Genomic DNA, 16,412 nt, shown 5'->3' on the forward strand with positions numbered 1-16,412 from the left:
TCCATGACAGTACTATGAAGATTGCAAACATGTTACAGATGGCAGATTGGTTAGCAAACAAATTTGTGAAGATGACACCCTCTCAATTAAGGAATAAGAAAGATGAAAGTTCTAAATCATATCTTAGCACGGTGACCTTCCATTCCATAAGTTAAAGTTATTCCTTTATAAATGTTGTACCTTCCCAACTTATTCCCAAGCATACCAGTGAATATGGCAGCTCAATGCAGAAATAGGGGAATGATACAACGGCAATGGATTTCCCCGAGACCTGTCATTCCAATTAAATGTGGCTTCATGGCTTCAACAATTTAACCATGCAAACTCTAGCCTTCTGTTCCCTTGGGAGCGTTTGGGTTCCTGCTTACTGACCAACGATCCAAATCTTTATTGTAAATATCAGAAACATTTCCACTGCAAACCCACCATGTGGTAGCCAATCTACAAGATCAAAATTCACAACTTCTGCACGATTCAATCCACAATTGAAACCCCCAAAAACGAGCTTTATTTTACCATATCTGAAAGAACTCTAATCATATGTGTTTCACAAGATCGAAGGATCTTAACAAAAATCCTCTGATCTGATTATCTTCCACAGAATGAAATGTATAGCGCGCACCTGAGCAACACTACGACAGCAGCGATTTTATGATACTCTTTTATCTATCAAATATTCATCAATATTAACAGTTTGCCCGAAAGACGGATTCTAGAAAACCCAGAACTAATCCTTGCAAATTATAAAAGCGCCATTCTATCTCTCCTCCAAATCCAACCTTCCTTCTGTGTTTATTCAATGCGCACTCGTCTTTTAACGACATCAATCAATATCATTCCAGCTTTTGCGCCACATCTCTATCCCAGTGTCACTAACCATGGCGGCCTTATGGCAATCAAATTCTTTATAAAGCTACTTGACACTTGGCATTAATCGCTGCATTTCATAAGAGCACTTTCATGCCTTCAATATATTCATTAATAATGAAACAACGTGCTTAATAACATTCACGCCATTTTCATTTATATCAGTTATTTTAAAAGCCCGTGTGCCTTGAAGAAACGGCTGCAATGCATTTCGCATAAGCCATGAAAGAGGATTTGCTTGATTTTTTAGGTAGCAGGGTGTGACTTAAATCACAGATAAATCCCTTTTCTAGCAAAAGCTTGGCTCGCAAATTCTCAAACGATACCATTCGTCCTTCAAGAATTCATTTACTAAACTCTTCTTCTACATTGCTACCATTCGGACCATTGTGATGACAAATACAGGGGCTATGGTTGTTGAGAAAAGTTTTGGCCTCATACCACGTTACCAATGCACAATAATTATAAAATCAACACCAGAAGAGTTCGGCCTCTAATATCTCGTTTTCTGGCTGAAAAGTTCATGTTTCATAGAATGCATAGATGAACTTTAATATATGTTACTCAATGGCTGGGAAGAAACAAATCTCTTACACCGATTCCAAACAGAATTCTCGGTGTCCCTTTTTTCTTCTGCCAGCAATAAACACAATGCTGCCTATCTGTAACACTGGCACAAACTTGCTGAGCCCACACTTCGATAATGGTGGAGGGATAATTTGAAAGTTCCACATCAACTCCAGGAAATGCGCTCCTTATCATTCCCTTTAACTGGAATCAATAGGCTGACCCTTCCATCGTACATTTCTAAAATCTTGACAAAACTCACATGAATGATTTCCAACCCTTTAAAGTAGCTTTTTCATTCCTCCACCAGCAGAACTTGGGTAGTAAATCATAACACTGTGATCATATCCATGAACTGTTTTTTTCACAAAAGGCTTCATAATTCACTTTTCATGGACTTGAACAAAATCCCTTGCTCCACAAAATAGTCCAACTCTTGATAGAGGTAATCCCCGTTTACAAGTGCATACTTGGAGTGGGAATGCCAAAATTTTGAAGGCGCTCATATACCTTTCGATTATCATGGAGAGGATGTTAAGATCTAAGCTCATTCAGAAGGAAAGGCTTTCAAAGAGTAGCATAAGCTTCAACTTTCTCAAAAGGATAGCTGGTTTAATAAAAACAATCACAAATTGACCACTTCATCGTTGCTTCTTCAAGAATGATGATGTCTCCAAATATTATGATCTCAAATTCACCAAATTCCCTCAGCCAATCCAGGATGTACTTCTTGGCAGCAGAAGGAACCTTCTTTTCCATTACGCATACTCCAACTATGATTATGGAGGAGAAATCACCGACATTCATCTCCATATTTCTCAATTCCAAAGATTTGAAACAACAACTTGATTCCTATGTTGTTTATGTAGCTGGTATGAAGGAATGTTACTGTGCGATGCTCTTTGGCCACCGTGAGGAACTACACCATCAAATGCCTTGAGAGAATCGACAATCAACCCTAATAGCTCTTCAGATTGCTCTGGCCATTTTGCAAAATCCATAGATCAGAGTATCATATGCAACAACACCAGAGTTATATTCTTTAGTCAACCTTAGACCTTTAAGCACATCAACCTCATCCACAGCAGTTGCAGTCAGTGTACAATAGACATGCTATGATTCAGGCCTCCACTGAAAACTCAATCAAATCCCCAGTTTCGTAGCACGCTACGAAACCACTCAAACAGGTAGCGCTGCGAAACTGCTAAAAAGAATCCTGGCGCTGCGAAACTGCTAAACAGAATTCAGGCGCTGCGAAAACACCCTGACTTTAAGCTAGACTAAAAATTTTTGACAACAGCATTTTCAGTGATAACAGTGGCTCCACTAGGGATAGTGTGCCCCTGTGGTACACTAAGAACATGCAGCTCCAGTGCCTTATAAGCATGACTGTAGGAGAAAGAAAACTATATCTACTGAGAAATGCTCAGTTGACCTTGAGCTTATTTTGCATTTACCTCTACCTACCTACCCTACCAGCTGCAAACTCCACTTGTAGCTCAAGCAACATGATATTTCCAATGTAGCCAATCATTCATCTTATCTGACATTTGAGTCCTTTGGCTGTGCTTGAAACAAAAATAAATCAGATACTGAAGTAACCGAGGCGGCATGAGGTGTAACTGTTCTTCAACATGAAAATATAACTGGAAGCCGCCTGAACAGTAAATCTTATCCATGTATTCAGCTATAGGGTCAAAAAACACATGGTTAGTTTGCTGATTCTCAAAACTTTCTGTATCTTTAGACAATTTATCTTCAGCCACACCAAATTTATTTGATATACTATCCAACTGCCTATCTGAATGATGCTCACAAACAATGTAATTTTCCTCACTACTATGATCATTATTTGAAGTAAGCTGCTGTAAGGAATTACAAAATTGAGCAAGCTTTTCCTCTGCCTGGGGGTCATAGAAAATTTCCTCCAATATTTCTTCTTGCTGGGTGCAATCAATTTCATCTTCATCATGATCTGAAGCCGGACCAATCTGTTGCATCTCTACATCAATATCAAAGGATAAAACATGGTTTTCACAGGTAAACTCTTGCTGCTCCTCATGCTGTGCTTCATGGAGTATTATACCTTCTCCTTGATGCTGAAAAACATTGCTATGAAGAGCCTCTAAAATTTCTTCATCTGTAAATTCATCATCATCATAACAATCCTCCAAGTACTGAATAAGATTCAAAGAATGCCTACAGCAATCTTTGAGCAGCAACAAAGAAGGATAACATTCTTTATACATTTCACAGAACGCATCATGGAAATCAGCAAGAGAAGATAATGAATCATTTTCCAAACTTTTATACCAAGACCATGCTTCTCCTTCTAAAGTAGCCATAAACATCCTCATGAGACAATCTTCAGGGAAATGAACCTTAAGACTGCGTACATGTATGTGAAACTTAACCAAATGGAGAGCAGCATCATCCTTCTTTTCATCTTTGAATATTGGAAGATCATCCAACCAATCAACCTTTGGCATAGGATTTGGAAAACCAGGGATATGAGACCGATTCATAGGAGCATACCTGGCATTATTTCTTGCAGTGGAATCCATCTTGAAACTTCATCAAGCTACTGATCTTCTAGCAGTGGAGTCACCTTCTAATTTGTTCTTTGATGTGTGGAGTCGCCAAGGTAGTTCTGCAGCCTTGAAAATCATTTGAACTCCTGCTACCTTCAGAAATTCAATCTTAAGCTCCCGGCAGACGCACCAAAATGTTATCACAAAATCACTACTGAGGGCTGCAACCAAGCAAGATTTCATGTAACTGTTTCAGACCAGACTTTAGATTAGGAATTAGCCTTCCTAATCAGAGAGGGCTCTCTCACAGGCTTTTGATAGAGAATTAATCACAACAACAGAGGGCTAACTCTTCACACACTTATGAAAATATAGCTGGTTGGACACACATCAAATTGGTCTTCATTGGGCTATGGAGTCTCTCACATTTAATAAACAAAATCACAGTCATCTCATGGAAGTCAAGGCTCTTTGCATCAGATGTTCAAACCTATTTTACCTAAACCAAAGCCTGCTAAACATACAGGAAGTCAGAGCATTAAAAATGAATTCTGAGTGATGTTCAAACAGGCTTCACCAAAACCCACAGCTAGTCAAACACACAGGAAGTCAGAGCATACAATATGAATTCTGAGTGATTGTGCTATAACAAGGCTGTAAAAAAGAACATTAAGAAACTAAAACACTATTACACTTGAACAACATAATCCATTGAGAATCTTGAGAAGAAACGACCTGTTTTATCATTACTGTAACAATCTTTACATAGGCTCAAAAAACTCTGTTTTTGTATATAGTATCCAACCCTTTTTACATTCTAATCTGATCCCTATATAGGCAAGCAAACTCACCCACCTCGAGCTTCCTCCTCCAGCATGAGGGGAGCCTCGAAGGTGGCTATTAACTACTCCTACATGCTATTTAACTAATGCATTAATTACAAAAGTGCTAAGCTATGATTACATAAAGTCCTAATCAAACTAAAACACTAATTCATTTCTCCTCGTAATATGATTCTTCTTGGATGCTGGACAGCTGTATGATTTCCATTATGGCTAAGATATGTTAAGGGAGCATTCACCGAGCAAGCTGGTCTCGGATGCTAGCTATAAGACAGCTTATTAATTGATAAAATTAATCACCCTATATCCACGGTCCCCTGTCTTCCATTCCTCTTCATCATTTAAAAACCACACTCCAAGTTCTTTGAACCTTTAATTAACAACGCATAACCACCATATGTTATATGATCTGGATGCTTCAAGGACCAAACAGGTGTATCAACCGAACATTCTGGTAACCCCACCAATACCCTAGTAGCTCGATCATAAATTGCCTTTGAGAAAACTTTATGAAAATAAACAAAATATTTTATTTTCTCTTCAAGACCTACACCTGTCACTGTTTGAGCTGTTAGGAAATCCATGTATGATCTCTCTGCCTGTGTTTGAGACCTTCTTTTTACCGTTAGCTGACCTCATCATCAAAATTCATTGTTTTTCCACAAAACAGCATTCTACAGCAGTTTCGTAGCGCGCTACGAAACTGCTGTAGATGTCAAAACAGAACCTATGTATCTTTGAAGCGTTTTCTGCTTAGATTCATGATCTCTTTAGACATTTGTACAGCAATTAGGAACCTAAATAGTTTTAAGAAGATGAAGCTTGCTTCTGTCATTACATATCACAGCCAACTTGATTAGCATCAAACCAATAAAAAGCTTCATAAATCCCAACTGGAACATAAAGTCACTGTAGTATTCCTTGCTGTCTTCAAATCTTCAAATGAGGTGGTCTTTTTCAAAGTACAGATCTTAAAGTTGGAAGAATTCAACACTTGGACATTAAGCTCCTTAGGATTATCAAACCAAACTATCTCAACCTACTGTACCAATTTAACTGGGTCTACATATATCAACTTCGGCTTGTCTGTCAGAATCAGCTGCATCCTTTTGTTGTAAAGTTTCCGAATTTTCTTAACCAATGAAACCATCACAATGAACTCCCCTGGATCTAGAAATTTCTCCCATTTAGAGTCACAGTTAATGGTGGGGCTAACTTTGGAGCCAGCATACTCCTAACATTATCCCAGTCAACTCCCTTGAAGAAAGGATGACTCTAGAGAGAAGCATACCCTTCAGGGCCAGAAGCCAATCTTTTAGATGGGTCCATATCCAGCAAACAATCAATAAGGTGCCATGCTTCAGAAGAAAAATATTCAGGAAATTTGAAATCTCTATCCATGATCCTTTGGAATGTGAGCCACTCACTGCCATCTTTAAAAGGTAATATGTCAGACAGCATCTGATACAACGCGCAACCCAGTGCCCATAGATCGTTTCCAATTGTTGGAGGTGCATGCTTAAGGACCTCTGGCGGAACGCAGGCAGCTGTACCAACAAATGTGCAGGTCTTCTCGTTTGAAGTAGTCGAAATAATTGAAATTGAGGTGTTTTCCATTGGTTTGAAGAAGTATATTCTCTTTACATCTCGGTGTATCAGTCCTACTTTGTGAAGGTATTCAAGGACATCCACAATCTCTGCAATATAGAAACGTGCTTCATCCTCTGAAAAATGAGATTTCTTAACAGCACGATTTGAATCCCATCCCAGGATAGAAAGCAACATTCCATGACAGTACTATGAAGATTGCAAACATGTTACAGATGGCAGATTGGTTAGCAAACAAATTTGTGAAGATGACACCCTCTCAATTAAGGAATAAGAAAGATGAAAGTTCTAAATCATATCTTAGCACGGTGACCTTCCATTCCATAAGTTAAAGTTATTCCTTTATAAATGTTGTACCTTCCCAACTTATTCCCAAGCATACCAGTGAATATGGCAGCTCAATGCAGAAATAGGGGAATGATACAACGGCAATGGATTTCCCCGAGACCTGTCATTCCAATTAAATGTGGCTTCATGGCTTCAACAATTTAACCATGCAAACTCTAGCCTTCTGTTCCCTTGGGAGCGTTTGGGTTCCTGCTTACTGACCAACGATCCAAATCTTTATTGTAAATATCAGAAACATTTCCACTGCAAACCCACCATGTGGTAGCCAATCTACAAGATCAAAATTCACAACTTCTGCACGATTCAATCCACAATTGAAACCCCCAAAACGAGCTTTATTTTACCATATCTGAAAGAACTCTAATCATATGTGTTTCACAAGATCGAAGGATCTTAACAAAAATCCTCTGATCTGATTATCTTCCACAGAATGAAATGTATAGCGCGCACCTGAGCAACACTACGACAGCAGCGATTTTATGATACTCTTTTATCTATCAAATATTCATCAATATTAACAGTTTGCCCGAAAGACGGATTCTAGAAAACCCAGAACTAATCCTTGCAAATTATAAAAGCGCCATTCTATCTCTCCTCCAAATCCAACCTTCCTTCTGTGTTTATTCAATGCGCACTCGTCTTTTAACGACATCAATCAATATCATTCCAGCTTTTGCGCCACATCTCTATCCCAGTGTCACTAACCATGGCGGCCTTATGGCAATCAAATTCTTTATAAAGCTACTTGACACTTGGCATTAATCGCTGCATTTCATAAGAGCACTTTCATGCCTTCAATATATTCATTAATAATGAAACAACGTGCTTAATAACATTCACGCCATTTTCATTTATATCAGTTATTTTAAAAGCCCGTGTGCCTTGAAGAAACGGCTGCAATGCATTTCGCATAAGCCATGAAAGAGGATTTGCTTGATTTTTTAGGTAGCAGGGTGTGACTTAAATCACAGATAAATCCCTTTTCTAGCAAAAGCTTGGCTCGCAAATTCTCAAACGATACCATTCGTCCTTCAAGAATTCATTTACTAAACTCTTCTTCTACATTGCTACCATTCGGACCATTGTGATGACAAATACAGGGGCTATGGTTGTTGAGAAAAGTTCTGGCCTCATACCACGTTACCAATGCACAATAATTATAAAATCAACACCAGAAGAGTTCGGCCTCTAATATCTCGTTTTCTGGCTGAAAAGTTCATGTTTCATAGAATGCATAGATGAACTTTAATATATGTTACTCAATGGCTGGGAAGAAACAAATCTCTTACACCGATTCCAAACAGAATTCTCGGTGTCCCTTTTTTCTTCTGCCAGCAATAAACACAATGCTGCCTATCTGTAACACTGGCACAAACTTGCTGAGCCCACACTTCGATAATGGTGGAGGGATAATTTGAAAGTTCCACATCAACTCCAGGAAATGCGCTCCTTATCATTCCCTTTAACTGGAATCAATAGGCTGACCCTTCCATCGTACATTTCTAAAATCTTGACAAAACTCACATGAATGATTTCCAACCCTTTAAAGTAGCTTTTTCATTCCTCCACCAGCAGAACTTGGGTAGTAAATCATAACACTGTGATCATATCCATGAACTGTTTTTTTCACCAAAGGCTTCATAATTCACTTTTCATGGACTTGAACAAAATCCCTTGCTCCACAAAATAGTCCAACTCTTGATAGAGGTAATCCCCGTTTACAAGTGCATACTTGGAGTGGGAATGCCAAAATTTTGAAGGCGCTCATATACCTTTCGATTATCATGGAGAGGATGTTAAGATCTAAGCTCATTCAGAAGGAAAGGCTTTCAAAGAGTAGCATAAGCTTCAACTTTCTCAAAAGGATAGCTGGTTTAATAAAAACAATCACAAATTGACCACTTCATCGTTGCTTCTTCAAGAATGATGATGTCTCCAAATATTATGATCTCAAATTCACCAAATTCCCTCAGCCAATCCAGGATGTACTTCTTGGCAGCAGAAGGAACCTTCTTTTCCATTACGCATACTCCAACTATGATTATGGAGGAGAAATCACCGACATTCATCTCCATATTTCTCAATTCCAAAGATTTGAAACAACAACTTGATTCCTATGTTGTTTATGTAGCTGGTATGAAGGAATGTTACTGTGCGATGCTCTTTGGCCACCGTGAGGAACTACACCATCAAATGCCTTGAGAGAATCGACAATCAACCCTAATAGCTCTTCAGATTGCTCTGGCCATTTTGCAAAATCCATAGATCAAAGTATCATATGCAACAACACCAGAGTTATATTCTTTAGTCAACCTTAGACCTTTAAGCACATCAACCTCATCCACAGCAGTTGCAGTCAGTGTACAATAGACATGCTATGATTCAGGCCTCCACTGAAAACTCAATCAAATCCCCAGTTTCGTAGCACGCTACGAAACCACTCAAACAGGTAGCGCTGCGAAACTGCTAAAAAGAATCCTGGCGCTGCGAAACTGCTAAACAGAATTCAGGCGCTGCGAAAACACCCTGACTTTAAGCTAGACTAAAAATTTTTGACAACAGCATTTTCAGTGATAACATATTGTAAGAGCACACCAGGGGATGAAGGGCTCAAATATGTCAATGTGGAGCTGCTACTGGATGATGTAACTAGATATTAGAAAGTGATTTATGGACAATAAATATTTTCTGTCATAACTAGTTTGCAGATGCTGGAAGTCAAATACTTTTATGATTGAATATTGTGATTGCAAGGATCTAAATGTTGTGTGTGGAGCACGATTGTTCAATGGTCTTTATTTCAGCTGGATGTATACCCCAAGAAGTCTTATACACCCCTCCACGCGGGGGGGTGCGGGGGGTGCAGCGCCCCCAGAGCTAAAAACAAATGTAAAGTTTCCTTGTAAAAGTATAGTAATTTCTAGTCAATCTGGGTTGTTCATTAGGCGGATGATCTGACGGTAGAACTTATGTTTAGTTTAGGGTTTTTTGCCCTAGAAGGCAACCCCTCTCTTTGTATGAGGGTATTGTATTTGAGGCTGTGAAATAAATGTGTATTCTGTGAGCGAGAAACAGAGAGGTGAGACTGTGAGAGAAAACAGAGGATATTACAGCGGATTTGTTGTAGGTTGTGTCTCTTCATTTTGCTGGATAATAGAAAGGAAGGACTGGCTGTTCAGGGTGGACGTAGCCCAAACTGGGTGAACCATGTATATCTGTGTCTCTCTTGTTTTGTGCGTTTTCTGTGTTTATATTTCTGCAATATTTTATGTGTTCCATTGCTCCGTAATATATAACTTTCTAACAACTGGTATCAGAGTCGAAGGTCTATTTGGCTGATAAACTCGCAGGAAAGAAGGGTTCCTAGTTCGAGTGGGAGCAATGGCGGAAGATGGTAAGTTTAGGGCCAAGAAATTTAACGGCCAAAACTTCTCGCTGTGGAAGATGCAGATGGAAGATTATCTGTATCAGAAAGATCTATACCTACCATTGGGCAGAAAAACAAAGATGCCGACGGGTATGAAAGACGAAGAATGGAACCTTCTCGATAGAAAGGCACTCGGAACAATACGGTTGTGCCTTGCTGTGTCAGTCGCCTTCAACATTTCGAAGGAAACCACGACAGAGGGTTTGATGCAGACGCTGTCGAAACTATATGAAAAACCCTCGGCCTCAAACAAGGTATTTCTTATGAAACGGTTATTTAATATGAATATGTCGGAAGGTGGATCTGTTGCAAACCATTTAAATGATTTTAATACAGTTACAAGTCAGTTAAGTTCTGTAGGGGTAAACTTTGATGATGAAGTTAGATCTCTGTTATTCTTGTGCTCATTACCAGAAAGTTGGAATGGTTTGGTAATTGCCATTAGTAACTTCGTTTCTGGATCTAGTACTTTAAAGTTTGATGATGTTGTCGGTGCTATCCTTAGCGAGGAAATGCGACGGAAAAGCTCCAGTGAAACATCGGGAAATTCTTTGAGTGTAGACTCTAGAGGAAGAAAAATGGAAAGAGGAAATAGCTCAGGATATCGCAGTAAATTAAGGAAAGGCAGATCCAAGTCCAGATCGGGGATAGTGTGCTGGAAATGTGGAAAGAAAGGACACCTAAAGAAATACTGTAGATCTCGGAAGGGAAAAGAAGGAGATGCACAGAAAGAAAACAATCATGAAGCAATTGTGACAGGTGAGGTGTTACAAGATGCTTTGATTATTTCTTTCGAAAATATTACTGATTCCTGGGTGGTAGATTCAGGGGCTTCATTCCATGCCACACCTGATAAGAAATACTTTCATGACTATGTTCAAGGAGATTTTGGACAAGTTCATCTGGGTGATGATAAACCCTGTAAAATCGTTGGAATGGGTAAGGTTCTTGTAAAACAGCAGAATGGAAACCAATGGCTATTAAAGGAGGTAAGACATGTTCTAGATCTAAAGAAAAATTTGATTTCAATAGGGCAGTTAGGCGGTGAAGGTTGTGTGACAACTTTCACAGATAAAGCTTGGAAGGTCACCAAAGGAGCCCTGGTAATAGCAAAAGGCGAAGAGGTTGGTACATTGTATTTATGCAATGGTATTTCTAACTCTGTTAATGCTTTAACTTCCAAAGGAGCAGATGCAGCATTATGGCATCATACGCTTGGACACATGAGTGAAAAGGGGATGAAGATTCTTCACTCAAGGAATTTGTTGCCGGGTTTGAAGAATGTTGATTTGGACTTCTGTGAGAATTGCATTTATGGAAAACAGAAGAGAGTCAGATTTCTCAGAGTTGGGAAAGAAAAGAAGAATGAAAAATTAGAGCTTGTGCATACAGATGTATGGGGACCTGCTCAGGTATCATCTCTCGGTCGCTCTTGTTATTATGTTACTTTTATTGATGATGCAACTAGAAAAATTTGGATTTATTGTATTAAGAATAAATCTGATGTATTTGATACTTTCAAGAAATGGAAAGCTTTGGTTGAGATTGAGACAGGAAAGAAATTGAAGTGTCTTAGATCAAACAATGGAGGTGAATATTGCAACAAAGAGTTTGATAGGTACTGTTCAGAGCATGGAATTCGCAGAGAGAAGACAGTTCCAAGAACACCAAAAGAAAATGGTGTGTCAGAAAGGATGAACAGAACAATCATGGAGCGTGAAAGGTGCATGAGATTGCATGCAGGATTGCCTTTATAGTTTTGGGCAGATGTTGTAGATACTGCTGTTTATCTAATAAATAGAGGGCCTTCAAGTTCCTTGGATGGTGGTGTTCCAGAGGAAGCATGGACAGGTAAAAAGGTAAACTACTCTATTTTAAAGCCTTTTGGTTGTGAGGCCTTTGTCCATATTGATAAAGAAAATAGAACAAAGCTTGAGGCAAAGTCAAAGAAATGTACCTTTATTGGATATGGTGTTAATGATTTTGGTTATCGCTTATATGATTACGAAAATCACAAAATCATTAGGAGCAGAGATGTAATATTCAATGAAAAGGTCTTGTATAAGAATCAATTGCAGGAAAAGAAACAGGAAAAGGAAAACAAGGAATACGCAGTTCTTGATGAAATCATTGAAAAAGGAAAGGTGCCTGAAAATAATAATAATCAACAACCACAACAATAACAACCACCACAACAACAACAGGCACCCCAAACACCTGAAAGTTGTGTTAGAAGATCTACCAGGATAAGTAGGCTCCCTGAATGATACTCTCCTTCATTATATTATTTATTGTTGACTGATTATGGTGAACCCGAATGTTATGAAGAAGCAATGCAGGTTGAAAGCAGGAAGAAGTGGAAGGTAGCCATGGAAGAAGAGATGGACTCCTTAATGCATAACCAGACTTGGGATTTAGTCAGGTTGCCTGTAGGAAAAACTACATTGAAGAATAAATGGGTTTACAGGCTGAAGGAAGAAGATGGAGGAAAACAGTGGTATAAAGCTAGACTTGTGGTGAAAGGGTTTGCACAGAAGAAAGGTATTGATTTTGATGAAATATTTTCTCCTGTTGTTAAAATGAGTTCAATCAGAACCATTTTAAGTCTTGTAGCAGCTGAATATTTGCATCTTGAGCAGTTAGATGTAAAGACAACCTTTCTCCATGGGGATTTGGAGGAAGAGATATATATGCAGCAGCCACAAGGATATGAGGTGAAAGGGAAGGAGAAACTAGTGTGCAGGTTGAAGAAGAGCTTGTATGGCTTAAAACAGGCTCCAAGGCAGTGGTATCTAAAATTTGACAAGTTTATGTCTGAACAAGGTTATACTAGATGTCACTCTGATCATTGTGTTTATTTGAAAAAGCAAAATGATGGCAGCTATATTATATTGTTATTGTATGTAGATGACATGCTTATTGCAGGATTTAACATGCAGGAAATAAATGTGCTCAAAAGAAAATTGGAAAATTCATTTGCAATGACGGATTTGGGAGCTGCAAAACAAATCCTTGGTATGAGAATAACTAGAGACAGGAAAATTCGTAAATTAACATTGTCTCAGAATGAGTACATACAAAAGGTGTTGAAAAGATTTAACATGCACAATGCAAAACCAGTTAGTACACCTTTTGCTAGCCATTTCAAACTTAGCAAGGAAATGTGCCCAAAGACCGAAGAAGACATGGATTATATGTCTAAAGTTCCATATGCATCAACAGTTGGAAGCTTAATGTATGCAATGGTCTGCACAAGGCCTGATATTGCACATGCAGTGGGAGTTGTAAGCAGGTACATGAACAATCCAGGAAAGGAACATTGGATGGCAGTGAAATGGATTCTAAGATATTTGAAAGGTACCACAAATAAAGCATTATGCTTTGGTGGTTCAAACATCTCCCTACAAGGATATGTTGATGCATATATGGCAGGTGACAGAGATAACAAGAGGAGCACTACAGGATATGTATTTACTGTTGGAGGAACAACTGTCAGTTGGGTTTCAAAAATCCAAAGTGTTGTTGCACTTTCAACAACAGAAGTAGAGTATGTTGCTACTACAGAGGCTAGTAAAGAAATGATTTGGTTACAAAGGTTTATGGGTGAATTGGTTAAGGAGCATGATATGGGCACGTTATACAGTGATAGTCAAAGTTCCATTCATCTTGCAAAGAACTCAGCATTTCATTCTAGGACTAAACACATACAGCTCAAGTACCATTTCATACGATCAGTGTTGGAAGATGGAGAGTTGAAGCTGGAAAAGATACACACTAGCAAGAATCCTGCAGATATGCTAACAAAAGTTGTAACGAGGGAGAAATTGAGAACATGCTCAGTTTCAATTGGTCTTCAAGGATGATGATGAAGATGAAAAACAGCCAGGTCCAAAGAGGAGTCATTGTCCAGCAAATGAAGCAGCAGTGGAGTTGCTACAATCATTCTCCAAGTGGGAGATTGTTGTGTGTGGAGCATGATTGTTCAAAGGTCTTTGCTTCAGCCATATGTATACCCCATGAAGTCTTGTACACCCCTCCACACGGGGGGGTGCGGGGGGGACTTGTCCCCCTCCGCGGGGGTCCGGGGGGGCAATCCCCCCGGCTGGGGGGTCCGGGGGGCAGCACCCCCGAAGCTAAAAACAAATGTAAAATTTCCTTGTAAAAGTATAGTAATTTCTAGTCAATCTGGGCCGTTCATTAGGTGGATGATCTGACGGTAGAACTTATGTTTAGTTTAGGGTTTTTTGCCCTAGAAGGCAACCCCTCTCTTTGTATGAGGGTATTGTATTTGAGGCTGTGAAATAGATGTGTATTCTGTGAGCGAGAAATAGAGAGGTGAGACTGTGAGAGAAAACAGAGGATATTACAGCGGATTTGTTGTAAGTTGTGTCTCTTCATTTTGCTGGATAATAGAAAGGAAGGATTGGCTGTTCGGGGTGAACGTAGCCCAAACTGGGTGAACCACGTATATCTGTGTCTCTCTTATTTTGTGCGTTTTTTGTGTTTATATTTCTGCAATATTTTATGTGTTCCATTTCTCCGTAATATATAATTTTCTAACAACTGGTATCAGAGCCGAAGCTCTATTTGGCTGATAAACTCGCAGGAAAGAAGGGTTCCTAGTTCGAGTGGGAGCAATGGCGGAAGATGGTAAGTTTACGGTCGAGAAATTTAACGGCCAAAACTTCTCACTGTGGAAGATGCAGATGGAAGATTATCTGTATCAGAAAGATCTATACCTACCATTGGGCGGAAAAACAAAGATGCCGACGGGTATGAAAGACGAAGAATGGAACCTTCTCGATAGAAAGGCACTCGGAACAATACGGTTGTGCCTTGCTGCGTCAGTCGCCTTCAACATTTCGAAGGAAACCACGACAGAGGGTTTGATGCAAACGTTGTCGAAACTATATGAAAAACCCTCGGCCTCAAACAAGGTATTTCTTATGAAACGATTATTTAATATGAATATGTCGGAAGGTGGATCTGTTGCAAACCATTTAAATGATTTTAATACAGTTACAAGTCAGTTAAGTTCTGTAGGGGTAAACTTTGATGATGAAGTTAGAGCTCTGTTATTCTTGTGCTCATTACCAGAAAGTTGGAATGGTTTGGTAATGGCCATTAGTAACTCCGTTTCTGGATCTAGTACTTTAAAGTTTGATGATGTTGTCGGTGCTATCGTTAGCGAGGAAATGCGACGGAAAAGCTCCGGTGAGAGATCGGGAAATGCTTTGAGTGTAGAGTCTAGAGGAAGACAAATGGAAAGAGGAAAGAGCTCAGGATATCGCAGTAAATCAAGGAAAGGCAGATCCAAGTCCAGATCGGGGATAGTGTGCTGGAAATGTGGAAAGAAAGGACACCTAAAGAAATACTGTAGATCTCGGAAGGGAAAAGAAGGAGATGCACAACAAGAAAACAATCATGAAGCAAATGTGACAGGTGAGGTGTTACAAGATGCTTTGATTCTTTCTTTCGAAAATATTATTGATTCCTGGGTGGTAGATTTAGGGGCTTCATTCCATGCCACACCTGATAAGAAATACTTTCATGACTATGTTCAAGGAGATTTTGGACAAGTTCGTCTGGGTGATGATAAACCCTGTAAAATCGTTGGAATGGGTAAGGTTCTTGTAAAACAGCAAAATGGAAACCAATGGCTATTAAAAGAGGTAAGGCATGTTCCAGATCTAAAGAAAAATCTGATTTCAACAGGGCAGTTAGGCGGTGAAGGTTGTGTGACAACTTTCACAGATAAATCTTGGAAGGTCACCAAAGGAGCCCTAGTAATAGCAAAAGGCGAAAAGGTTGGTACATTGTATTTATGCAATGGTATTTCTAACTCTGTTAATGCTTTAACTTCCAAAGGAGCAGATGCAACATTATGGCATCATAGGCTCGGACACATGAGTGAAAAGGGGATGAAGGTTCTTCACTCAAGGAATTTGTTGCCGGGTTTGAAGAATGTTGATTTGGACTTCTTTGAGAATTGCATTTATGGAAAACAGAAGAGAGTCAGATTTCTCAGAGTTGGGAAAGAAAAGAAGAATTAAAAATTAGAGCTTGTGCATACAGATGTATGGGGACTTGCTCAGGTATCATCTCTCGGTGGCTCTCGTTATTATGTTACTTTTATTGATGATGCAACTAGAAAAACTTGGATTTATTGTATTAAGAATAAATCCGATGTATTTGATACTTTCAAGAAATGGAAAGCTTTGG

General features: G+C 39.2%; 1 pseudogene; it reads right to left on the reverse strand.

The window, feature by feature from the left end:
• Positions 1–5,687: 5,687 nt before the first annotated feature.
• On the reverse strand, positions 5,688–6,592 carry LOC149262305 (3-phosphoinositide-dependent protein kinase 2 pseudogene; annotated as a pseudogene).
• Between the last annotated feature and the right edge of the window lie 9,820 nt (positions 6,593–16,412).

This window comes from Pinus tabuliformis, chromosome 6 (genome assembly GCF_031772625.1).
Source record: "Pinus tabuliformis cultivar Carrire ecotype Pingquan chromosome 6, CPIR1, whole genome shotgun sequence".
Taxonomy (NCBI): Eukaryota; Viridiplantae; Streptophyta; class Pinopsida; order Pinales; family Pinaceae; genus Pinus; species Pinus tabuliformis.